Genomic DNA, 6,184 nt, shown 5'->3' with positions numbered 1-6,184 from the left:
GACGTTAGAAACGAAGACTCAAGTAGTTAACTCTTCCTATAGGTGCAAAATTTAACTGAAATGTGGACAGTCAGGCGTCATCAAGCTATCAGACTAGCCACATTAAAACTACAACAGCATGGTTAACTACCCTCAATGATGTGTATTGAATTTTGGAAAACCAGAAGCAATGGCACAAATGTATCAGTTGAATTTCTGATTCTAGGGATACATACACTTCTAAAAGACCTCACGGTTTCAGGAGACACTCCCTATGTCACCATTTGCTGCCCCTGTAGTTTTACCCCAGAAGCAATGCCTCTACTGGAGAATACCATCCAAATGAAAATAGCAAAGTCGTCTAAGAAATATAGGAAACACTACATGGTACATGGTAGAAGAAGGAGGGTGCAAATTTGTATTGGGGCCTTTAAGTTACGTCTCAAAAAGTATAGTAGTATCAACCAATAACAGAAGCGTGCCTATTAGAATGTTTGCCATGGACTCTCTTTCCTCTTCATATAGTTCTTGAAGAAGAGTTTCCCAGTAACATCAGTAATTACCATTGGTCAGAAATACTTGTAGTCTACTAAAGACAAGATACAAGGTTTATAGTCACAGTGTATTGTAGCCATTACTACACTCAGGCAGTCGTGGAGTAGAGTCATTGGCAAAGCTAAATCTGAATTCTCATGAGGGCAACGTGTTAGTATATAATTGATCTATGATCTTCAGACAGAAAGCTTACTAAACAGATTATGCTGGTGAAAATAGCCCTTGCCTTTGCCACATAAGCAACTCAGCAAGGGGCCATCAGTGTCTTTGTTGTCAGTTGCTACTGCTGTCACAGTTCCTTATGACAGAGACATTTAAACCAAGTGATAGCATTAGTACAAGTAACCTATGAGTGTTCATGAGTACAGAGTAGCCATGTGTATAATAAAAATAGTACTAAATGGAAGATTGACTATTTAGCTATTTGGACCATACAAGAGGATCCATAGCACAAGTGAGAACACATTGTAAGTGCTAATGACGCGCCCCTGGGCCTGTGTCGCGCTGCGCTGCGCATGCGGGAGCTTACCCGGAGCCGGATCTGTGGAGGGTTGTAGTCTCGTGGCGGTGACCCGGTCCGTGCCCAGGGAGTCAAACTAGACGGCAGTCCATTAGTAGTAAATGGTTGATGACTACGCCACCCGTTGAGTGCAGCCAGGGGGCTGCTGCTGCAGGGCAGACCGCTGAGGACGATGGTGGGATTGTGCAGCGTGATAGTATAACCCCCAACGGGAGGGGTATGGCCTCAGGGCAGCCGACGTGGATGATGGGGGTAGCAGGAACCACTCAGAGACGGTACGGTGTAGTTCAGGGTCTTTACTGGTAACAACAAAAGACCCTCCCGGAGTACTTGCTAGCGGATGGGGCCTGGTCAGTCCTTGAGCAGATGGGATCTCCCCTGGCCAGGCGTAGTTGTAGGCCTCCCAAACTGACTGTACTCTTCTGGCTACCTTGCTAGGAGCTGATGTAAGTAGCCCACGTCCCTGAGTGTACCGTGTGGTGCTCACCCGTATGGCCGGTGACTCGGGGCCTTCTAATGGCTTCCGCTCCACGATGGCGGTGCTGGTCCCACGCGTGTGACCGTGCCTTCGGGCTTCTGGGCCAGAGGACCTGAAATCCCCTGCCTGACGGATTCTGCTGCTGGGCAGGAATTAGTCCCCACAGCCTCGGACTCCGGGTCCGGTAAAAAGTCTTCTTAGTCAGGGCGAACTCTGCAGCTGCCAGCCCCTGACTCCTTGTAACTGCTGTTTCTTCCTATGCTGTCTCTACTTCTTCTCTTCTTCTACTCACTCACCCTGCCTCAGCCCCAGGTTTATATAGGGGAAGTTCTTCCCCTCCCAAGACTGGGCAGGAGGTGTGGCATGCACAGGATCCCTGACTAAAGGACCTCCCACCTGCTCTCAGACATAACATTACGTTACTGTGGCAACCAGACCCCTGGGGTGTCACATTCCCCCCTAGTAAAATTTAGTACTCCGGGACTAAACACATTTAGAAAACATAACAAGGCAAAACATTAATAATACAATAAGAAAACACATAAAGATGGTTACGGCGTGTCCGCAACCGGGTGCAGTCTCTGAAGAAAGCAAGGTGTCCATTTCACCAACACAGGGAGACGTAACCAGGTAGGGGTCTGTTCTACCCCGAGTCCTTGACAGTCTTTAGTCCATCCTGGGTTACGCTCCAACTATATACAAGGATTCCCGGTAAATCCACCAAGGATTCCTAAAAACAACTAGAAATACAAAATTACACACAAGCAACTATAGACAGGTAAACATTATAAAATAGCTTAAACATTTAGATCCTCCAACGTGCGGGTAACTGGCCTCTAGTGGCCCTAGTGGACCTACGGAGCTGACTGTCTGGCCCTGAACTACAGGGTGTAGGAGCTGTCAAGGGTAAACTGGGCAGCTGTCTACCGGCTCTTTGTCTCACTAGGGGTACGGCAGGCTCACTATAAGCAGAGGGTTGATTCTCCTGTTCTACTTGTGTGGAGTCTTCTGCCTCCTGGACCGGCTGTTCTTCCAGCTCTACCCGTTGCTCCGTAGGTTCTTGGGATGATGGTTGGAGGAAGGTGAGTACGGGTACCACAACTGCACCATTGACTTGAGTCCAAGACCGAGGGAAGTCCCCGAGCACGGTACTAACCATATCTTCCCTTTCTCCCACGGGTCGATGGTCTTCTTGTTCCTCTTCAGGGTTCCTCAGTTGTTCGGGACACTTCTTCAGGTGGTCCCGGGATACAATGGCTGTGGTTTCCCCTCCGTCTTTACTGATGGTACAGACCTTCGGGTTCTCGTGGCTTGAGGGCAGTACGGTGTACGGGTCCTTCTCCCACTGGTCATCCAACTTGTGGAGCCGTCTTTTCCTCTTCAAGACCTGCTCTCCGGGTACCAGGGGAACAGCGGGAGCATACTGGTTGTAAGTCTTCTCTTGTCTTTCCCTAGCCTGACAGAGACTTCGCTCCACGCTCTCCTGTACTCTCCGGTACTGCTGCTGCCTCTCTGTGTCCCAGTCTGTTTCTGGTGAAGTGTCCTCAGGTGTCAGGACTCCCATTTCCAGGTCAACAGGTAACTTACCAGGTCTCGCCCTCATTAGGTAAGCCGGGGTACAGTTGGTGGAACCTACCGGGATGTGGTTGTATAGGTCCACCAGATCGGGCAACTTCTCAGGCCACAGACTGCGTTCTTCCAGGGGCAATGTTTTTAGAAGATCCATTACCACCTGGTTCATTTTTTCACAAAGTCCATTAGTTTGCGGATGGTAGGGTGTCGTCCTTATCTTCCGGCAGCCATACAGATTGCAGAATTCCTGGAAGACCTCCGCTTCAAAGGCAGGTCCCTGGTCCGTCAGCACTTGGTCCGGGTACCCGTGTGGACGGCAGAAGTGCTGCTGGAAGGCCCTAGCTGCTGTTTGAGCCGTTAAGTCCTTGACGGGGACGACAACCAAGAACCGGGAGTAATGATCCACGATGGTTAACGCGTAGACGTAGCCACTTCTGCTTGGGGTCAGTTTTACATGATCCAAGGCTACCAGTTCCAACGGTTGCCGGGTGACGATGGACTGCAGGGGAGTCTTCTGGCTGGCCCGGTCCTTCCTTCTCAGATTGCACGGGCCACAGTCTCTGCACCACTTCTCGATGGTTCCCCTCATGCCTACCCAGTGGAACCGCTCGCGCAGCAGGAACTCCAGCTTTTTCCACCCGAAGTGTCCAGCTCCGTCGTGGTATGCCTCCATCACCATGGCTGCGTCTCTTCGGGGCACCACTACTTGCCAGAGTAGTTCATGCGTCCGGGAGTTGACCATTCTGCGGCACAACTTCCCCTTGTAAAGGAATAGTCGACTCTTCTCCGCCCATAGTTGTTTGGCTTCCTCCGGAGCGTCTGGTTCAAGGCGAGCCTCCGGCCGAGTCAGCATCTCCTTCACCAGTCGGACGGCAGGGTCGCTGTCTTGCGTTTCCGCCCAGTTGTAGTGGGGTAAGGGGTTCAACGTAGCAGCCTGCTTACCCCTTACCCGGTGGGAATACTGGATAGTCCCATGACGGTGGAACGCAGGGAGTTCAACTTCTTCCAGTCCCTCCGGATCTTCTCCTTCGTCCGGCAGGTTGGGCATCCTGGACAGGGCGTCCGCGTTAGTATTGGAGCGTCCTGCCCGGTATTTGATTGTGAACTCGTAGTTGGACAGACGGGCCATCCACCTCTGCTCCAGGGCACCGAGTCTTGCCGTGTCCAGGTGTGTCAACGGGTTGTTATCCGTGTATACGGTGAACCGGGAAGAAGCGAGGTAATGCCTAAAGCGCTCGGTGACTGCCCATACCACGGCCAGGAACTCTAGCTTAAATGAGCTGTAATTTTCGGGGTTCCTTTCGGTGGGTCGCAGTTTTCGGCTGGAATAGGAGATTACTCGTTCTCTCCCCTGCTGAATCTGGGACAGTACGGCTCCTAGCCCGATGTTACTGGCGTCGGTGTAGAGGATGAAGGGCTGGCTATAGTCCGGGTACGCCAAGATTTCATCCCCCGTGAGGGCCATCTTCAGCTGGCGGAAGGACTCTTCTTCTAGCTTTTCCCATTTGAAGGGCGGCTTCTGGTTCTTGGCCTTCCGGGACTGGCCTATCAGGAGGTCCTGCATAGGTGCTGCCTTTTTGGTGAAACCGGGAATAAACCTTCGGTAGTAGCCTACCAACCCTAGGAACTGCCGCACTTCTTTTACGCTGGAGGGGCTTGGCCATCCCTTAATTGCGGTGATCTTATCGGGGTCGGGAGCCACTCCGTCAGCGCTCACCACGTGTCCCAGGTATTGCACCTTTGGTTTCAGGAGGTGACACTTGGAGGGTTTCACCTTTAGGCCGTAACTCGCCAGAGCTTCGAACACCTCCGCCAGGTGTTTCAGGTGGTCCTCATAAGTTTTGGAGTATACGATGACATCGTCCAGGTACAACAGGACCGTCTCGAAGTTTCTGTGGCCCAGACAGCACTCCATTAATCGTTGGAAGGTTCCTGGGGCGTTGCAGAGTCCGAACGGCATGCAGGTGAACTCGCTAAGTCCCATCGGGGTGGTGAATGCGGTCTTCTCCCGGTCCGCCTCTGCTACAGGAACCTGCCAGTACCCGCTAGTGAGATCCAAGGTAGAGAAGAAGTTAGCAGATCTTAAAGCAGCCAATGACTCCTCTATCCTTGGTAAGGGGTACGCATCCTTGTGTGTGATACGGTTGATTTTCCGGTAATCTACACACATCCTCATGGTGTTGTCTTTCTTTTTGACTAAAACTAGTGGGGCTGCCCAGGGGCTACAGCTATCCCGGATTACCCCAGCCTCCTTCATGTCTCTAAGCATCCCCTTGGCGTGTTGGTAATGTGCAGGGGGTACGGGTCGATACCTCTCTTTTATGGGAGGATGATCTCCCGTGGGGATGCGGTGTTCTACCCCCTTGACTCGCCCGAAGTCTAACGGGTGTTTACTAAACACTCTCTCATACTCTTGAACCACCCGATAGACTCCTTGTTTCTGATGTGAGGGAGTGGAGTCAGTACCCAGATGTAGTTGCTGACACCAGTCCTCCATGTCTTTCTTAGAGCCGTTACCTTCCTCCGGGTGAGATGGAGGCAAGGGTTCCACAGATTGTATAGAATTTTGATTAGTGGTATATAATTTGGCTAGCGTGGCATACCGGGGCAGGTACACTTCCCTCTCCCCGATATTTATTATGCGAACGGGCACCCTCCCATGGCGTACATTGACCACCCCCCGTGCTGTCAAAATGGTGGGCCTACTGTCTGAGTAAACTGGTTCTACCATTGCCTGGTAATCTCTACCTCTCAGACCAATAGCTGCCCGGCACCAAATCATCATTTCACTTTTTGGGGGCATGGCAATAGGAAAAGGGTCACACATTCTTACGCTACCAATCTCACCGCCGGAGAGTTCCACTTGTTGCCGTTGCATCAGTGCCCGGATCTCTTTCTGGAGCACCCGCTGCTCGCCGGAGCTGGCGTTCTTGGCAACCTGCTGTAAAAGGAAAATCACCTCTGCAAGACAATTTTCAATTACGTTAGTTCCTAGAGTTATTTTTGGGTGACTCTCATGTTTATCAATATCTACAATGATCAGTCCCTGTGCGGCCAGTTCGACTCTACCGATTTTGAGG

This window comes from Phyllobates terribilis, unplaced genomic scaffold, assembly GCF_046119375.1.
Source record: "Phyllobates terribilis strain yellow unplaced genomic scaffold, ASM4611937v1 Scaffold_5__5_contigs__length_657084704, whole genome shotgun sequence".
Taxonomy (NCBI): domain Eukaryota; kingdom Metazoa; phylum Chordata; class Amphibia; order Anura; family Dendrobatidae; genus Phyllobates; species Phyllobates terribilis.
Note: the sequence above shows the minus strand (reverse complement) of the source record.